This window comes from Pinus tabuliformis, chromosome 5_1, assembly GCF_031772625.1.
Source record: "Pinus tabuliformis cultivar Carrire ecotype Pingquan chromosome 5_1, CPIR1, whole genome shotgun sequence".
Classification (NCBI taxonomy): domain Eukaryota; kingdom Viridiplantae; phylum Streptophyta; class Pinopsida; order Pinales; family Pinaceae; genus Pinus; species Pinus tabuliformis.
The window spans coordinates 242,068,616-242,089,913 of record NC_142305.1 but is presented as its reverse complement, the minus strand read 5'-3'; the positions used below and the strand labels follow the sequence as shown (position 1 = coordinate 242,089,913).

At 41.9% G+C, this 21,298-nt stretch overlaps 1 protein-coding gene across 1 annotated transcript in view; it reads left to right on the top strand.

Annotated features, from left to right (window-relative positions):
• Nucleotides 1–21,298, top strand: part of LOC149164312 (Chaperone DnaJ-domain superfamily protein) — a 147,233-nt gene that overhangs the window by 72,759 nt on the left and 53,176 nt on the right. The gene's annotated exons all lie outside the window — the stretch shown is intronic.

The window sequence follows — 21,298 nt, the reverse complement described above, 5'->3', positions numbered from 1 at the left end:
TTGCAAAGTATGCAAGCAACTTAATTGGTGATTCAAATACCAAAGTTTTGTATAAGCAATTTCACTTCAGCCCCATAAGAAAATGTCTGGAAAATAATTGCAAAATGCCATAGGTCATTTTGAACTATAAAATTTTCACTTGGAAAATAGAAATCACCAAAAGTTGCAGTGAGAATTGTTACAGCAAAATCTTGCACTTCTTGAGATAAAGTCCAGATGCTCAGGTGCGAAACCCACTGCACCTCAGAGGGGGCTATTAAATTTTCCAATGCCAGATGTGATTTAAAACCCCTAGCAATTTATTTTATGCCCAGAAAATTGATGCACCCCTGTAAATTATTTTCTGAAAAAACGCTGAATAAAAAGACATTAGTAAACCTATAAAATATTTTCAGCAGAAACATGAGTGAAAACCAATCACAAACACGACATAAATTTTCTCCCTGCAATTAATCCTTCATTAAATTTCTCAGGAAAAATAAGGGTTCGCATAACAGGGGAAATGGACCTTAGAGAAATACATAAATTATATAGCAAAATGGAACCTAGAAATCTCGGCCCTTATATAGCAAAAATGGAATCTAGAAATCTTGGCCCCTAGAAGTTTTGGCCATCTGAAGAACTCAGCCCCTGGGAATTTTTGCCCCCTTCAAGCTGAGCTTTGGCTTCCTTGCAATTCAGCTGTCTCTCTCCTATATCTTGTCCTCTTCACGTTTTTCTCATGGGAGTTTCCTTGCTGCAACCTTTTCTTCTCTTTAGCCTTGAGTCTCTCAGTCCACTTGAAAAAATCTCTATCTCAATGATTCGATGCGTCTTTCTCCTCCCTTAGGCTTTTTTTTATAATTATCATTGAGCCAAAACTCTAGCCCTTAATCTCTATAATGACAGATGGCTAGGATTAATTCCTAACCCACTCAGATCAACGGTAGAGATTTGATCTAATTCACTAAAATGATTAAATCCATTTTCCTTAGAAAGCTTTAGCCCATTTGCCAACATTAATTTATTAATTAATCAATGTGATTTTTCCTGGGTTAGACTTAGGAAAGAAATCATTAAAGTCACTTACCCAACATGAGCAAGTACCTAGACAATCTTGGACTACTCTTAAATGCTTGACACCTAGGCTATGCATAAGCACTTGTCCATTGCTATATCATCAACACTCCTCCTAGTGAGGAGGTATTCTATACCACCCCCAACTTATCCTTGTTATAGTTTTAAAACTCTGACTCCGACTCCGACTCGGCCGAGGATCGACTCCGACTTCGACTCCGAAATGGTAATGACTCGGCCGGCTCGATTTCAATGACTCGGTCGTTGTAAAAAATACCAGTGTTGTTAAAAGCGCGATTAAATCGCGCTTTTTTCAAAAAATCGCGCTTTTTTCCCTAAGCCGATTTAATCGCGCGTTTTATGGGAAAAAAGCGGCTAAAAATTTTTTTGCCGATTTTTTTGAAAAAAGTGCGCTTTTTTCTGAAAAAAGCGCTGGGTTGCCAGGACAGCACGATTTTATAAAAAAAAAATTGGTTTTTCATTTGGTCATTTGGGTTTTTTCATGCAATTTTTTTGGAAAGAAACAAATAATTTTTGAGTGGGGCAGCTTAATGATCAATTCTAGGCCCTAGTATGGATATGCTATTCATGGTAATGTTAAATTCTTAAAGTAAAAGTGACATTCTCCTTAATCTTCATTTTCATCCTTTTACTTAAATTTTTAACATTACCATGAAATGACTCAGGATGTTTGAGAGTGGTTCCAGCCTCATTGGATTTCATATGGAGAAAGTAGAATTTTAGATTTCATTTAAAATCCAGCAGACTTATCAGTTTTTCAGGATTTCAGGATTGGGAGATTGTAATGTTTCCAGGTGACACCACCTGCTCGGGCTACCCCTGCCACCAGTAGAGGACGTGGTCTACCTCCTATAGCTCCTACTTCTAGTTCTTCAGCTTCTAGAGCACATCAGACTCCACTGCCATCTCCACCAGCACAGGCACCAGCATCTATATCTAGAGGGAAAGGGAAAGCTGTGGCATTTTCTCGCAAGAGGGGCAGAGGAAATCAATAGGATTAAACCTCATTTTATTGTATATGACATTATGACATGACGAGATACATTATCATATTTTTTGTTGATATTTTGAGGCTGAGTTGGGACTCAGGAGTCAGGACTTACTATTCAGGACATGATTCAATGTTATGTGTGATTTTAGCGCTAGAAATGATATTAAACATCTTATATATTAGTTTTTTTATCATATTTATGTGTCAATGTATTTATTTTATGTTGTAGATGGTTTAGATATTAAAAAAATTGAAAAAAAATGAAAAAAAATGAATATTTTTGTACCAAACGCTTTTTTCCTGCTTTTTTCCCGCTTTTTCCGATTTTTTCCGCTTTATTCCCGGCGCCGATTTAATCCCGCTCGCGCTTTTAACAACATTGAAAAATACATTAAATATTTATTTTTTTTATAAAAAAACATAATTTTAAAGATTTTCATTCATGTTTCCAAACACACAGCATTATAATATAGATGGAAGACAACATATGATCAAAGTAGGCTCATGAACCAATCCATTATATCAAAATGGTACCCAATGGCAATACATAGTCAACTGTCATACATGATCAAAGACTCAAAACAAAAAACACATAACCGAGGAGGCTAGAAATGGCCTCTACAACAAAAGTAAACTGTGACGGTGACCAGACTCCAGTACTAGTACTATAGTACTACTGGCTAGTAGCTACTGCCAGAGGAGCCAAGATCATGTCGATCAATCTCTGGATCATCATCATCAGAGTCAGACAAGGGGCCCCATGGCTCCTCCTCATCATCATCATCTCCAACTGCAACTGTAGAAGTGGTACCACTAGTAGGCTGTGCAACTGCAGCAGATGCAAGCTGAGATATAGTAGATATGCGGCTGCGCTTCTGTCGTGGCTGAGCAGAGGAAGCACCTACAACTGGAGTCCTTGCTGGCTGTGAGACCGACGCTGGTGGATTGGGATCTGCATTCAACTGAACAGGCTGAAGTTGAAAAACATGTTCAAGTTCAACTGATGTCTCCATATCTAAATCTAAATCAAGATCCTCATTAGGATCAAACTCTGCTGGACGACTCTCCACTACCCAATCTGATGTTGGATCAATGTCTTCCAACACAATGGGATCTGAATCAGGTCTTTTGTTCAGCAAATGGTTTCGTCTGAGCCGAAGGTTGTATTGGACATAAACTAGATCATTTAACCATTTTTGATCCAAACGGTTTCTCTTATTTATGTGAATCCTCTCAAAGACATACCAATTGCGCTCACACCCAGATGCACTGCAAGTTTGACTCAAAATACGAATTGCAAACCTTTGCAATTCAGGACAATGGCCACCAAAGGCCTCCCACCATTGTGCTGCAAAAAACATAGGAGTGTAATGAGTTAGCTCAACAAAATTACAAATTATATCTAACTTTCAAATTATAAACGATTTAACAAACTTAAAAAAAAAGTTAAACTATTAAGAATTTGAAAATTGAAATTTTTGTTTACCTGGCTCATCTGCTTCTCTTGCAATCTTTGCTAGGTTCTTCCCAAAGGTACCTGATGCATTGCTGAAGATATTGGCCTGTCGGTGTATCTCCAGCTGATCAGACTCCAATGGGATCATGCGATCAATGCAATCAATCAGTCCATCTCTGACCTCCCCCATCAAATCTCCTGACTCCTTAGCTTTATAATGATACCATGGGTTCAAAAAATACCCAGATGCATGTATAGGGCGATGGAGTTGATTGTTCCATCTTTCAACAATGATTGCCCAAATGGGCCCATACTTTGCCACTCTATCCTTGTATACCGTCTTTATTTGCTCCTTTGTTTGATTCATAGCCTCATAAATGAAGCCCATAGCCAACCTTTCCCCATCCACCAACTGCAACGCCTTAACTGGTGGCTCAGCAAGCTTCACAATCTCTGCTGCCTTTCTCCAAAAAGTTTCTTCATGGACTTTCCTTTTCAATTCTTTGCCTTCCGGTTTGTTAGACCAATTGCTTTGATTCCATTCATCACTGGAAAACATCTTTTGCAAGTTTCTATGTTGGGAAAGCATAGATTGCAATGTCAAAAAATGTGTAGCAAATCTAGTGATGGCAGGCCTAATAATATCCTTGCCCTCAGTGTGTTTCCTCATGAGGCTCAAAATCAATGTATGATTGTAGATAAATTTTGTTATGCTTTTGGCATGATCTATAGTTTTTTTGACCCAATCTAATTTTCCAATATCCTCAAGCATGAGGTCTATGCAATGTGCAGCGCATGGGGTCCAAAAGACGGTCTTGTGTTTTTCCTCTAACAGTTTACCAGCAAGAACATAGTTAGAGGCATTATCTGTGATGATTTGAACAACATTAGCCACCCCCACCTCCTCAACGACCTGATCCAATAGCTGAAACAACAAGTGGCCATCTTTTACCTTATCAGATGCATCAACTGATTTTAAAAACACGGTTCCTTGTGGGCAGAAGACAAGAAAGTTTATGATGGTACGGTTTCTTTGATCAGTCCATCCATCTGACATGATGGTACACCCTGTTCTTGCCCATGAGTCCCTGAACTCTTGCAAATACTCATTAATGGATTGAATTTCTTTCTGCAAACGAAACCCCCTTAGCTCATGCATAGTAGGGCCTTTGAAGCCTTTTCTAGCAGCATGTATGGCATCAAACATAGGCTCATAATATGGTGAACGAGCAGCATTAAAGGGGATATCAGCATCATACCACCATCTAGCTATGTACTCACAAGCAGTCTCCCTCAATTCTTTCTTCCAATGGTCATCTAAAGTGGGCTGCATTTGAGTTTTACTAACTTCAGGACCATGTGCATCTGATGGAGAGGAGGGAGTGAAATAACTTTTGATAGTCACATCACCCTTTTTCATTCTACCCTTTCCCTTATCTTGAACAGAACCAAAAGAGGGAGGAACATATCGGAAAGGGTTGGATGTATCAGTTTGAGGGATAGAGGAAGAACCCTCAAAATCATAATGGGGGTTGGCAGCCATCATTTTTTGTATCTCCCTCTTCCTCCCAATTTCAGCCTGTATGTCTCTTTGCCTAGCCTTATCTTCTTTAAATTTCTCAAAGCTGGCCAACAAATTCTTCCTAATCTCCCCAATTTTTGGTGAGGTACATGGGGTAATTTGGCCTCTAATCCCTGCCAAGTGTTGTTTCAGCCTATTAATGCCCCCAGGACCTTCCTTAATTTTCCTATGGCAAAATTTGCATTGCATTTGACTATCAACCATTTCAACATATGCCCAAGCAGGATCTCTTGCTCTAGGTGCCATTTTTTGACTAGGAAATGAAAGCAAACAATTTGAAAATGAAAAAAAAAAAAACCTTGATTCAATGTTCATTTATTTGACAAAAAAAACTCTCTAAGCTTTCTAGATATGCACCTAAAATTTACTAAGCAAAAATAGATTTATAGAGGTGAAAAAAAATACCTCCAGGCACAAACTGCCTCCTCAAGCTTGCTCCAAGAATCAGCTCCTCAATGCTGCTCCAAATGGCTGCCCAAGAAGCTCCTCACTCCAGCTACAATGCTCCTCCAAGACTCCTCACTGCTGCTCCAAAACAAGCTCAAGAACTGCTCACTAACTTTCAAAGAAGACTCTCACTCAAATGCATAAGATTGCTGTGGGTGAATGAGAGCACTTGGGTGTGTTAAATAGGGTTTGGGAGGGGGAAATGGACCCCAAAAATCATTTAGCAAATTCATATAACTGCTTGGAGTCCAAACCAACCAAAAAACACTTTAAAAATCCATTAAAATTTTATTAAATTGCAGTTTGACGTGACGCTGGGCGTTTTTTTGTGACTCGGCCGAGTCATAACGGAAACGACCGAGTTGGCCGAGTCATGGCTGACTTGGCCAGTGGAGCCGTTCCAAAGGCCGGGTCATAGAAAATGGTATTGGCTCGGATCAACCCGGCCGTTTCGGTTTCGAAACGGCCGTTTCTTGAAACAATGATCCTTGTAGAAGACAAACTTCCCCTTTACTAGAGGCTTGTTGAGAATGTCTGCAACTTGCTTATTTGTGGAGATATATTGGAGCTAAAACTCCCCTCTAGACATTGTCTTTGATGAAGTGATACTTCATCTCTATATGGTTGTACTTGTCATGAAACACTGGGTTGTTTGAGAGTTTTATGCAACTTTGATTATCACAGTGAATCACTGTGGGATCCAACTTGAAACCAAATAAGTTCGTGAGCACATTGTGAAGCCAAATGGCCTCAAAACTCACCAAACTCGCTCTACTAAACCAAGTGCCACAAAAGAGTGCTTCTTGCTAAACCATGAGACCATTGTTGATCCCAAGTTGAAGCAACACCTTAAGGTGCTCTTTGTGTCCATTGCACTCCTAGAAAAATTTGTGTCTGTAATATGTATAGACCTGCATCAACATTCTCCTGCCATACCTCAGCCCATACTCTATTGTACCTTGTAGATACATTAGCACATGCTTCATTGCATCCCAATGCACCCTCCTCGGCTCCACCACAAACTGACTTCGGATATTTACAACAAAGCATATATCTGGCCTAGTGTTGACCAGATGTATCAAAGAACCGATCAACTTCCTATACAATATGGGATCCATCAACTTGGACTCAAAGCATTCAACTTCTTCAAGTTGGTATTCATGGGGGGTAGACACATGCTTGTAATCCACCATTTTGAATCTTCTCAAGATATCAACTACATACTTTCCCTGTCTCAAGAAAATCTCACCTGTCTATTGTTACACCTCCAATCCCAAAAAATAGTGAATCATGCTTATGTGTTTCATCTTGAACTTCGAAGAAAGATCTCATTTGCACATCTATATGAGCTTCTTTGACCTTATAAGAAATATGTCATCCACATAAAGAACCAAGATGGTGGATCATCACAAACTAGTACATAGTACAGGTTTGCATCAACCTCACCCTTAATGAAGTCCATGCCTTGCAAATACCCATCAATCCTTGAGTACTGTTATCTTACTAGTTGACTGCATGTATGTTGTTATCTTTATTCTTGTATGGGTTAAACGTAATGAGAAATTCTTCTGGGACCTTGAATAAGTGATTAAATGCATGCGTTGACCTTTGAGGGATTGGGTGAATGTTCCTAGAGGCACCTCTTAGGTTAAAGACCTCGAAACTTTGTCTCCTTCACAAATTGGAAGTATAAATCTCTATTGATCTAGTCACTGCCCTTGGAGAGGCTAGCAAAGACCAATTAGGGCTCCTTAGCTCACAAAATTCCTTGATCTATGTGTATCTTGACTCTGTTAAGCCCAAGCAATAAGGCATTGATCCTCGTATCCCTTTGGTGGCAAAATGACATTTATTTTCTACATTCCTTCCAATTCTAGGCTTGACCCAGAAGGTTTCCTAGGGCATTGCACAAAATCATTTGTAACCATCCAAAATCCTTGAAAATTGGTCCACTATTGCGTTATAGTTTGCCCAAGAGGCCCTCCAAATTTCGAGCAATTCCAACAGTGGAATCTTGAGATATAGCAAGCCCTAGCCACAGGACCATTTCTTGCCCTAGGTTGATTTTGGGTTAGTGACCTCATCCGGATCATTGCATCCAAATTTGAAGAAAATTTGTCCTTTCATCCTCTTCTCTTCCCTAATTAGGTCAAGCCCCTCCTTGGTTGATCAACTCCATACCCTTGACCTAATTTTGGTCCACTTGGTCCTGTGTGGTTCCGCAACTTTACAATTCCAATTCCACAAAGATCATGTAAAGGCCAATTCTCCATAAGGATTTTCGGGGCTAGGAAACCTCTTGACAAGATATATTCCCAAACCTTAGCCTCAAGAATCCTCTTAGCCCTTCCTAGAGAGCATATCACCTTGCTTTTCAAGCAAGAAAGCCATATAATTGAGTCTCTCTTGTGAATAAGCCTTTGGAATCATTCCTTATCCTCCTATTTGATCAGTTCATCTAGTGATTCCCCTTATACCGGGTCTTCTCCCATCGGTGAAAGTCCATAAATAGCAGGGAGCCTTAACTGAGGTGACAGTGGGAAATCGCTCCATTGTTGCCTTTGACTTAGTAGTTGCTCTATAGGATCCCCTCCTAGGACCCCTGCTTCTTTAATCAGTAACATTTTGGCGCCGTTGCTAGGGACACGAGACGTGTGTTTTGTTGCTCGTACGACACATTGACATATCATTATTGGCGACTCCATTGGAAGAACAAAGCCCTAGTTTTTCGTTGAACTTCAAAGTTAGTGCTTGTAGGGTGAGACAAGCATCTATCACGGCATTTTAACTCACCTTGGTGGCTCCATTTTAATCCTAATACGAAAGTCATGAAAAATGGACTATTGTCAAAAAGAGATTACTCTCGGTCCTACATTTGCAAAAATCAATGATCAAGACCCTCTGTTAGACCAGGAGTAACTCCAGATTAGGCAAAAATCTGATTCGTTTATTTCATTAGGTAGCTATTGTTTATATACATGAATGTGACTGATCAGTTCATCTTCTTGATGACTGTTCACATTCCGGGTTCACCCAACCGCTGAGGATTAGGTGTCAACATTCCCCCCCTTAATCTGAAGGGATGTTAATGAGTCCAAGCATCGTTCTGAATCTTTCAAGCTTTTCTCTTCCAAGTGCTTTGGTGAAGATGTCTGCAATTTGCTCATTTGTGGAACAATGACGGAGATGGATTGTTTTGGCCTCAACATGATGTCGGATCAGATGATATTTAGTATTGATGTGCTTAGTACGATCATGGAACTTTGGGTTCTTGGCCAACTTTATTGCAGAGGTGTTATCAATCATGAGTGGAGTTGATTGTACTTGTTTTACCTGCAAATCTTCAAGAATTTTCCTGAGCCACACAATTTCTTTCGTTGCTTCAGCTGCTGCCACGTATTCTGCTTCTGTTGTGGAATCTGCTGGAACTGATTGTTTGCGTGATCTCCAGGAGACAGCTCCTGATCCAAGACTCATAGCATATCCTGAAGTAGATACCCCAGTTTCTTTGTCTCCATCAAAGTCTGAATCAGAGTATCCAATCAAGCTGAAGTCGTCCACCTGTGTATACTTGATTCCAAGGTCTTGAGTTCCCTTCAAGTACCTTAGAACTCTTTTTGCAGCAGACCAATGTCCCTCACAAGGTTTTTGCATAAACCTGGAGAGGATTCCAACATCAAATGAAATGTCTGGTCTGGTAGTAGTGAGGTAGATGAGACTTCCTACAAGCTGTCTATACTTTGTTGCATCCTCAAATTCCTTTCCTTCAATAGATGTGAGCTTTAAGTTTTGTTCCATTGGAGTAGAAAGAGGATTGCACGCTGTCATGCCAAATCTGTTTAACAAATCTCCAATGTATTTCTTTTGAGAAAGAAATATGGATTTTGGATGTTGGGTTACTTCAATGCCAAGATAGTAATGAACATAGCCCAAATCAGTCATTTCAAAACTTTTTCCTAATTCTTTCTTTATGGATGCAATATAGCTTTCATTGTTCCCTGTCATTAAAGATCATCTACATATACCACAAGATATACAACTGTTTTGCCAACTTTCTTGACAAATAAAGTTGCATCATCAAGATCAAAATGATTGAAGTTGAGTTTCAGAAGATGCTCAGTTAGTTTTTCATACCAGGCTCGTGGTGCTTGTTTGAGGCCATACAAGGACTTCACAAGTTTGCATACTTTATGTTCATGTCCTTTCACAGCAAATCCTTCAGGCTGGGACATAAAAACATTCTCTTTTAGATCTCCATTCAAGAATGCAGTTTTTACATCCATTTGATGGACTTTCCAACTGTTCTGAGCAGCTAGTGCAAAGAGTGTCCGGATGGTGGCCCATTTTACTGTGGGGGCAAAAGTTTCCTCATAATCGACCCCTTCCTTCTGTGCAAAACCTTTTGCCACAAGCCTAGCTTTGTGCTTGTCAAATGAGCCATCAGCTTTGTATTTGTTCTTGTAGACCCACTTGCAGCCAATTGGTTTGGTTCCAAATGGAGGGTCAACCAGCTTCCAAGTGCCATTCTTTATGAGGGCATCATACTCCTTTTTCATTGCTTCTTTCCATTCATCATGAGAAGCAACTTCTTTGAAGGAAGTTGGTTCAAAATCTGTAGACAAGTTCAATTCACAATCATAAGTAACATCCATATCAACAGGTGAATTAGAGTCATCTACATCACCTCCATTTTGTCGGTTTGAATTTCTAGTTCCTGTTTTTCCAATTTCATCAGGATGAACACTTTCAAGTGTCTTTGTCAGCCACTTTGGGGGACCTTTCTGAGATGGTCCAGGCTGCTCTGTTGATTGAGTTGGGACTGAATCAAGATTGAGTCTCCCAATTCTATCAATTACATCACTTAAAGCATCATCCGTTGTTGGAGTTTCATGCAGGGGAGATTGTTCTTCAAAAGAAGATTCCACATGTTGTTCTAGTATAGGAATCCCCCCTTCAAGATGTGGAATCTGATTATCAAATTCTTGAAATGATTTCGTTTTTGCGAATCTATCCAAGCGATCAAGTTGTCGCTCAACAACATTGTCAGATTTGGATGATTCAAGAAAAATGACATCTCTAGATACAACAAACTTTTTATTTACTTCATCATAGAGGCGGTATGCTTTAGATGTGTTTGAATACCCCAGGAAGATACACTTACGACTTCTAGCACCAAGTTTGTTTCTATGTACCTTTGGTATCAAAGCATAACAGGTGGAACCAAAGATCCTGAGATGTTTTACCGAAGGAACATGTCCATACCACAATTCATAAGGAGTCTTGTTTCTTATAGCATTAGATGGACATCTATTCTTTATATATGCAACACATAGAACAGCATCAGCCCAAAACATTATCTTTACATTTTTGAAGAAAAGCATGGATCGTACCATATTCAAAATTGTTCTATTCATTCTTTCTGCTACACCATTCTGTTGGGGATTATAAGGTACAGTTGTTTGATGTTTAATCCCATGTTGGCAAAGATAGTGTTCAAATTCATTTGATGTATATTCTTTTCCATTATCAGTGCGAATAGACCCAATATGAGATTGTGCATCATGTTCAATCCATTTATGAAAATTCTTGAATGTTTGAAAAGCATCAGATTTGTTCTTCAATAAATAAATCCAACACATTCTGGTGTAATCATCAATAAATGTCATGATATATTTATTTCCATTTGCAGAAGGAACAGGCATTGGACCACATAAATCTGAATGAATGAGTTCAAGCTTCCTATGTGCTCTTGAATGTGAATCATGAAAAGACTGTTTGCTATGCTTTCCTAGAATGCAAGCATCACATTGCTTATGTTTCCTAGGAATTGTAGGCAAACCAGCGACACCATTTTTCTTCAATAAGCGGAGACTGTCATAGTTTAAATGTCCAAATCTAGCATGCCATAATAAACTTGATGGAACTGTACCTGCTTCATGATGAGAAATATATGAGAAATGTTGTGCATGAGCAGAGGTTCCTTGCAGTTTGAGAAGCCTTTCTTCTTCTATTCCCCTCATGACAAGTGAGTGGTCAGATGCTTTTCTTACCTCAAGCTTGCCATCAAACATATGAATGGAGTGACCTTGCTGGCGGATGTGGACCAGGGATAGCAAGTTTCTCTTGAGCTGTGGGAGATATAGAACATGGTCCAGAAGAAAGTCTGGAAGACCAGGCAGTTTAAGCCTGATTGTGCCAAGCCCTGATGGCTTGATTTTTGACTGATTTGCAAAGTATACTGCTCCATCAACATTGTCAGTGAAATCTTCAAAAAAATCTTTCATATGAGTCATATGACAGGTTGCTCCTGAATCAAGCAACCAATCATTTTTCAAAGAAGCAAGTGAACCATTAAACAAATCTTCATTTACTCCAATGTTACATTGTGCCTCAATATAGTGAGCGGATTCAGGTGCTTTACCTTTGTCTGTATCATCAGTTTTACCTTTCTGTTGGTTTCTTTTCTGCTCAATTTTGTCCCATGGTAGCTTGCATGTAGAAGCATCATGTGATCCATTTCGTTTGCAGCGAATGCAATGCAGATCTGCTTTTTCTCCTTGAGAATGTCTGCCCCCCCTGCCTCTGAAGTATCTTCCTTTTCCTCTTCGTCCACCTCTTCCTCTTGTAGAATCTTGAGCAGGATGCTTTTCTTTATGAGCAAGGCAAACAGTCTCTTCAGAAGATTCAGGGATTGTGTTATTTCCAAAGGCTTTCTCTCTTTCAGCAAACTTTTTCACAAGAGAGTCAAAGGTTATATCTTTAAGATTTCCATTTGCTTGTAAAGTCTCAAGATAATTGGAGTAAGTAGGATAGAGTGCCTTGAGAAAAGCAATAAGAGGGATATCCAGCTCAACTTTAGTGGATTTGATATCATGCATTATGGATTTAACTTTAGATGCAAGAGCAAGAGGATCATTATTTTTCAGTTCAAGAGTGAAGAGTTTAATCATGAGCTGAACAACTTCAAGTGCAGAATGTGAGTCATAGAGTTCTTTGAGCTTTTGTAAAGCTTCAAAGGCAGTTGAATATGATGAAATATGGCGACTTACTTCTTCATTTACAGATGCTGCGATTAATGCATATGCTTTGCTGTTCTTGTTATCCCAAATGACGAGCTCTTTGTCTAATGTAGCCTGTACTGGGTCATTGTCTCCTTCTCCGACACACACTCCCTTCCACAACTCATTGAAGAGGAGGTTGTGTTTTATCATCCGGGACCATTCAGGATAGTTCTCCTTGCCAGTGAGAACTATCCCTACCATAGAGATGATTGAATGCATTTTGTAAAAATTCTTCTGCTAAAAAAAAATCCTTATGTCACAACCTTATGCACTTTTTTTTCCTCTAACGTTTGATAGAAGCATCAGCATCACTTCAATATATCATGCAATACTATTATGTTGAAAAAACGCATAAGGGATCACTTCAATATATATCAATGCAATACTATTTTGAAAGCAGCGCAATATATAAAAATTTTGAATGATACTGCACGTTTTAAACTCTCAGTCTTCACTGTTTCAGCAGATTGAGTCTCTTGCAAGCGCAGAGACAGTATACTCTGGCTGGGGATCGCATCAAATCAGGTAAGTGAATCATATTCTGGACATAGTCCCTTCAAATTCTAACCACGGAAGCTTATAAAAAGACCATAGATTCGTTATATTAGGCACTAAAACACTTACTACTGACACTTATCCACACAGATAGGCCTTCAAATCACAACTGCATTATCATTCACCACGTGCTATTCATCAATGCCAAAATGCTACTCAATACCAAACAGAACAGCAACACCCAAGATTGCATAGCCATGAATATGTAGCTATAGATCTCACGGGCTTTGTCTGATGAGGAGGCTGATCGTAATAGAGGTTTGGAGACTACAAACGCCGGCTCTCCAGCAATGTAAGTGGAGCTACAAACGCCGTGGTCTTCACCATTTGCCCTTCATCCTCAATAGCCAGCGTCGGGCTTCTCTCCTACACATTTGCAGCGCAAACCGACCAGAAAAACACCATTGTTTCTATTCTCAATTACAGAACCACGAAAGCGACGGTCGGGAAGTTGACTCTGCTACGGATGCTGAACGATAGCAATAAAGGTCACTGGAATAATCTTTAAAAGATCATTCTTGAATGGTCGCCCTATTCAATAGAACAAGAATTGCTGGCCGTGCTCAATCGGAAACCGAGCCACCATGAAACTAGCTGGCGGACAGGCCAACAGTGCAAGCGGACCTAGGGGTAAAAGCCCACGAGGTTTGGAGACTAGCCAGTGAGGAAAATACAGTCCAGCCTCGGCCTCAGGAAAAATGACAGAGCTTTTTTTTTCTGGTAGCGGGTTTCTTCGGACAGCAAGAAAGACTTGCTTGAAAACGTTTACCACGCAGATGCGCAGGGTATGATGAGGCCGACGGGAAAATGACAGAGCTTTCATACACTGATGAGGTAGCGAAACCACGCTGGGATCTGAGCCTTTGTCAGCGGTGGAGAGGCAGCGAAACCGATGCTGGGATCTGAGCCTTTGTCAGGGGAGGAGAGGCAGCGAAACCGATGCGCAGAGAATCAATGAGACTCAATGAGATGCAGGACAGAGGCAACGCTCAGGTATTCATGCGCAAAGAATCAATGAGAGGAGTTACGACTATTCTTAGGACTGGCTCTGGTACCATGTCAGACCAGGAGTAACTCCAGATTAGGCAAAAATCTGATTCGTTTATTTCATTAGGTAGCTATTGTTTATATACATGAATGTGACTGATCAGTTCATCTTCTTGATGACTGTTCACATTCCGGGTTCACCCAACCGCTGAGGATTAGGTGTCAACACCTTCAAGAACTACAAAAGAATGTGGACAAATATGTTGAGTTTTATGAAGATTTATTGGAGAAAATGGACAAGGAATTCATGCTCAGGTTTCATGGGTCAACACAAAAGCAACTCTACATAATGATGTGTGCCTATAGTCGTCTCTTTGACTTTGCTAGTGTTAATTTTAGGTATGTTCTATGCTTAGAGCAATTTATTTCAATTTTCACAGTTAGCTCAATATCTTTTCTAGATTAGCAATCACATCAACATTAAAGTAAACTACAGATAGAACGCAAACATAAATCGCAGAAGACAAGCCAAGACAGGACACAAGATGTGGCGCTAGCCAGGGACAAACCCCAATGTGGGGAAACCCTTGATCAATTCTTCTTATATGTTCTTCAATAGTTCAGCAGAGAGAGAGAGAGAGAGAGAGAGAGAGATAGTACATTTACAACAAAAGTCAACACTTTGACTTATCTAGTTAAGAGCATAGATCTTCTCTAAAAAGATGATACATGTGATTAGTGGAAGACATGCTGCTTCAATTGATTCTCCAAGGTGACTCCCTCACCTATCATCGTGCTGCATCTCGTCATCATGCTGCACCTCACTGTGTTGCACCATGTTGCACCCATCATCACAATGCTGGACCTCATGACTGGTGCACCTAATGCTGCGCCACTGTTCCATGTTGTCATACAACATGTCTCATGTGCTTGCCACAGTTATGCATGTTGTCCATGCTTTCCGTACTGCACCATGCTTGCCATGCTGTCCAAGCTTGCCATGTTGCACCATGCTGTCCATGCTTGCTGTCCCATTGTGCCACTGCTGCACAATGACATGGCAGTCCCATCATTGTGCTATCTGATCATGCTGTTGTCCCATTGAACATTGTGGCACAAGATCATTGTTGCTAGTATTGCTGTCTGTTGAAGTTTCTAAGTTTACTTACTTAGAAACCCTCCATGCACTTTCTCTGATTTATTCCTACCTACTTGTTATTTTCCTTAACAAGTTATTTACAATGTAAATACTGAAAATAAACACTAGTGCATGCTCAACATATTACAGATCAGCAACTAAAAGAAACAAGAACAAACACACCACATGACACCATTATTTTTGGACTAATGTCCCCGGAAAAACCCAATGCGGGAAAACTGGTGCAGCTATCTGAGGGTTTTCTTATTAAGCAATATCAGAGTACAATCTGGGTGCCGAAACTGGCCTACCCAACAGAGAATTTCCTTAGCAGTAATACCTCTCTGTTTCAGACAAACCTACTGGTTGAAACCCAGGATAATCCTTCCGACATCTACTCAGCACCACTCTGCCCCTGAAACCCCAGCGTCTGCCTAATTTGGATAGTGTCAACCTCTCCTAGCCCAGCGCTGGCCCTGCGTCAGCCTATCTTGGCCTGCATTAGCCCCAGGAGGCCCCGCGTCATCTCTCTGAGCCTCTGCGTTAGCTACACTGGCCCCTCTAGTGCTCTGCGCAACACTTAGTTGCCTCTGTGTGGCCCTGCGTGAGCACTGGCTGCTCCTGTGGCTCTCTCTCTGGCTACTCTGTTACTATCCTGACACTATCTCTGCCTCTCTGTCTCTCTGTACTCAATGCCCCTCAACTGCTCTCCTGATCACTTATTCTATCTCTCTTAGCAAACCCCACTCTAGAGAATAGAATGACTGATCACTCTGGTGTGTTCTCCAAGTGACCCTTAAGCCTCCTCTTATACATTTCCTGTTGACATCTCAACGGCCGAGATTAAGTCCCTAATCAACAACTAAGATTAGATCTAGCTTGATCCATGTCTTTTGGACCACTCTAACACATATTCATATTAATACACATTAATATAGCTTGATCCATGTCTTTTGGACCATTCTAACACAGATTCATATTAATACACATTAATATTTTATTTTCTCTAAGTTTAGACTTAGGGACTCCATTAAAAATATTAATTATTTTAGTATCTCCTGATCTGTTTAGGATATGCCCAAACCTTTTCTGGGTATTGGAGATCTCATGTGCCCCAACCTTTCCACCAAATTTCGTGGCTAGAGCACATCCGATGCTACCCAAATCAACACTTCCTCTTAGCGAGGACTGTGCTCTAGCAATACTCCTCACTGAGTATTACTCTGATCATCTGGCATCGGTACCTATGCTGATGCTAGGCCTTCCTGCCCAACATCCTCTGCACTGCTACATCCTGTACTGCTGCCCATGGTTCTGCCACTGCCACTGCTGCATCTGTACGACAACTCTCTCTGCATCTGTGTTGCTGCTGGTCCTTTCTCATAGCACTGCATCTGCACTGCACCTCCTCTCATCATGTTGCATCGTGCTGCCCACTGCTCCATCGCAACTCAGTTACTGAGAAGTAAGTAACTGATCCTCCATCTGACCTCTCTGTTGGGCTAGAGACATCCACTAATGCTGAAGCTCCCTCTGCCGTGGACAAGTGCTCCCTCTTTGACCCCCGCACTGCTGCAACAACTCCCTGCATTTCACACTGTTGCACACCTCTCTGTGTCGTCCTGCACTGGCGCAACACTCCTGTGCCTCTTGCACTACTGCAGCCTGCTAGCTTCGCGCAGTCTCGGGGCTCCTGCACTGTAGCTCTCTCTGTCGCTCCATCTGCATCCGTCTCTACACACCCAGCTAGTCTTGCTACTCCTTGTCGGGGCTCCCGTAGCAAGGTCTAATCCAAGAGGCTATGTACCTCTAGGATCCTGCCCCTCATCGCCTGTAGTCCGCCTGACTACAACTCGATGTCTCCCCACTTCCGCTCAAGTGGTGCGTGTGCACTCATGGCAGAGTCATCGTCTGTCAAAACTTCCTTCTCTGCTCGTGCTGGCGCTGCCTTAGTCTCGGAAGACTCTCCCTTACTCTTTTTCCTTGGACACTGAGTCGCATAATGACTTAGCACCCCACAGTGGAAGCACTTGATCTTGGAGAGATCTTTCTTCTTCCGCTTCTCCTACTTTCCCGCAGATGCTAGGGCCACATCCTCTTCCTCCTGCTTGACCTTGATCCCTTTGCTGCTGCTACCTGTCTTCGACTGTCGTCAGATCTCTTCCGGGCGAAGAGCTGCCCACATCTCGTCCCAAGGTGGGAGAGTCTCTCTGCCCAGGATACTCTGGGCAAAGACTTCCCAATCTTTTGAGACGACATTCAGGGTTGTCCTCACCATAAGCTCCTGATCCGATGTCTCTCCTATAGCAGTCAACTGGTCTCGGATCTCATTCTGTCCTCCGAGGAAGGTGTCAATCGATTGACCCTTCTTCATCTGATACAACCTCATCTGGTTCTCGAGCAACATTCTTCTCTGCACAGAAGTATGCTGGTACAGGTTCTTGAGAGCCTCCCACATCTCAACTTCTGTTTCCTTCTTGGCTATATGTGGTGGTACCACATGATCCTTGACCCCGTCAAGGATAATGCACTTGACCCTCGCCATTGCCTCTTCGTACCTGTCATTATCATTGGGGTCGACTGGGACAGCTATTACCTTCAAGGCGAAGTTCTTGACATGATTCTTGTCAAGCACTGATAAGATTCTGGTCTTCTAGACTGCGAAGTTCGATGCTCCATCCAGTCTATCCTGGTCTCTTACCCCTTGTAGTGCCATGATGCTCCTCTACTTCCCTCCTGGAAGTTCTCTGTTTGACTCCTCTGAGTCTCTACTTCCCGTCTGGAAGTTCTCTTTTGGACTCCCTCTAAGTCCTGATTTCCCTCCTGGAAATCCTTCTGCCGCTTGTCGAGATGCCCCCTACTCTGATCGACTTGTGCAGCTGCACTTCTGATCCGGGTTCCTCGGCTAGAGACCCTTGGTAACAACTCCTCTGGCTTTGCTCTGTCAGGTACTGTTCTGACTACAACACCTCACCAGCTCCACTCTGCAATATTCCTGTAGCCTTCTAGACCCTAGCAACAGCCTCTCTATGAACTGCGTCAGCCCCTCTCTGCCTCATGCTAGCTCTGCGTCACCCTGGATGGGTCTGCATCAACCCTGGGTTGCCCTGCGTTAGCCGTCTAGCCCTCTACGTTAGCAATGCTGGTCTCTCTGAGGCTCTGCGCAGTTCCCGACTTCTTCTGTGTGGCTCTCGCTGGCTTTGCGTCACACTTCCTTGGCTTCTGCGCTGTTAGAAACAACTTCCTTCACCTCGGGATAATTGTTTTCTGCTGCTATTGCTTCGCTTGGCTGATGTCCTTTAGTCGTCATGTGATTTGCAATAACCCTGTGATACCATGTTGAAGTTTCTAAGTTTACTTAGTTAGAAACCCTCCATGCACTTTATCTGATTTATTCCTACCTACTTGTTATTTTCCTTAACAAGTTATTTACAATGTAAATACTGAAAATAAACACTAGTGCATGCTCAACATATTACAGGTCAACAACTAAAAGAAACAAGAACAAACACACCACATGACACCATTATTTTTGGACTAATGTCCCCGTAAAAGCCAATGCGGGAAAATCGACGCAGCTATCTGAGGGTTTTCTTATTAAGCAATATCAAAGTACAATCTGGCTGTCGAAACTGGCCTAACCAACAGAGAATTTCCTTAGCAGTAATACCTCTCTGTTTCAAACAAATCTACTGGTTGAAACCCTGGATAATCCTTTCGGCAGCTACTCAGCACCAGTCTGCCCCTGAAACCCCGGATAATCCTTCCGGCAGCTACTCAACACCAATCTGCGCCTGAAACCTCAGCGTCTGCCCAATCTGGACTACGTCAGCCTCTCCTAGCCCAGTGCTGGCCTTGCGTCAGCCTATCTTGGCCTACGTCAGCCCCAGGAGGCCTTGCGTCAGCTCTCTGAGCCTTTGCGTTAGCTACGTTGGCCACTCTGGTGCTCTGCGCAATACTTAGCTGCCTCTGCGTGGCCCTGCGTGAGCACTGGCTGCTCCTGCATCTCTCTCTTTGGCTACTCTGCTGCTATCCCGACACTATCTCTACCTCTCTGTCTCTCTGTACTCAATGCCCCTCACCTGCTCTCCCGATCATTGATTCTATCTCTCTTAGCAAACCCCGCTCTAGAGAATAGAATCACTGATCATTCTGGTGTGTTCTCCAAGTGACCCTCAAGCCTCCTCTTATACTTTTCCTGTTGACATCTCAACGACCGAGATTAAGTCCCTAACAACGGCTAAGATTAGATCTAGCTTGATCCATGTCTTTTGGACCAGTCTAACACAGATTCATAGTAATACACATTAATATTTTATTTTCCCAAAGTTTAGACTTAGAGACTCCATTAAAAATATTAATTATTTTAATATCTCTTGATTTGTTTAGAATCTGCCCAAACCATTTCTGGGTATGGGTGATCTCATGTGCCCCAACCTCTCCACCAAATTTCGTGGCTAGAGCACATCCGATGCTACCCCAAATCAACACTGTCCCATCACGACTTGTTATCTCAATATACTTACAGCAACCCAACATTGCTATTGTCCCTACAACGACATAACATACTTACGCTGCTCCAAATATGTATGTACCATTGCCTAGCTGTCCTAGTTGTACTGCTGCACTGCTGTACATAACAGTCATGCCCAAAACACTGTTGTTCTTGGCATATGGCAACCTTGCTGTCTTGTTGTCCATGCATCATGGTTCCACCATGCTCCATTGCCTAGTTGTCGACAACACTGCTGTTCCAATGCTGCCTTCACTGCTGCTTATGTGGTGACTGGTTAGGGCATCTGGCAGCGCTTACACACCCAGCCAAACAACCCCTAAAATCTGCCCAAATTTTCCCTTAATTAATGCGGTTGTCCTCCAAGGGAAGGTTGTCCCCTTCGCTATAATTTTGGGCAGCCTTCTAGCCCTTGATAATGGCTTCACCCTCCTCTCATTACAGTGGCATCCTGCAACCCTTAGAACAGGCCTGTGGCAGCCTTTCTAGAGGATTGTTCCACCCTCTACGAGCCCTCAAACAACTCCCTTTCTCCTCGGCCTCCTTTCATCCCTTCAGTCTTCCTGAAATGGCTTCAGAACAACCCTATTTCACCCACGCTGAATTGCCTCTTCTTGCTGCAGCCCTAAGCTTCAAACTTCGACCTTTTCCCTACAAGAGCACCCAAACAATCTCTCTTTCTCACACTGTCTAGGGCAGCCTCTTTCTTGGCTGCGTAGAGGCCAGCGTATAGGCTAGGGCTTCTTCTTGATAGCGTAGATACTAGGGCTATCCTCCTTGTAGCATTAGGGCTTCTCACTTGATTGCGTCCTCTAGATTAGGGTAACGTTCTTCTTCTAGACTGAGGCTAGCGCAGCCTCAATCTTCCAACGTCTAGGGCTTCCACTCCTAGATTTCTCTGCCACTAAAACCCAAGACTAGTGGAGAGAAATCAAGATAGAAGTGTGTGTAGAAATGACTATCAAGTCATCTCCTTTTATACTAAAATGTTGAGCACATGTGGGGTATATTTGGTTGCTGGCCGACCTTGACGAATTGTCTTATAACACAAATAAATTCATAACTCCATGAATACTTATCGGAATCGGATGATTTTTAGATCAATCCTACACCTCTCAATGAGAGGGATCCAAGAAAAATATCAGCGGGCATAGATAAGATGACCCACATGGAGTTTGGCCCTAGTTGCCAATTTTAACAGCTAGCCTAACCTGTGCTTTTAATATTTTGAGTAACCCAATCAATGAAAAATATTATAATAAGTCGCAAAGCCCCACAAAAGGTAACCAATTAGATGATCAAGGTGATATTGAAGAAAGTTCAAATGTGAAGGATCATCATAAAAGTGAGGAATATATGGAAGAATGGAATCAATCTAAAGAAGATAGTGATGAGGACCTTCAAGATGCATGCTTAAGGATTGGGAATGTGCAGGGCATGAGTGAAAGCCATATTGAAGCTCGTGAAGATGAACATAATGAAGCATAAACT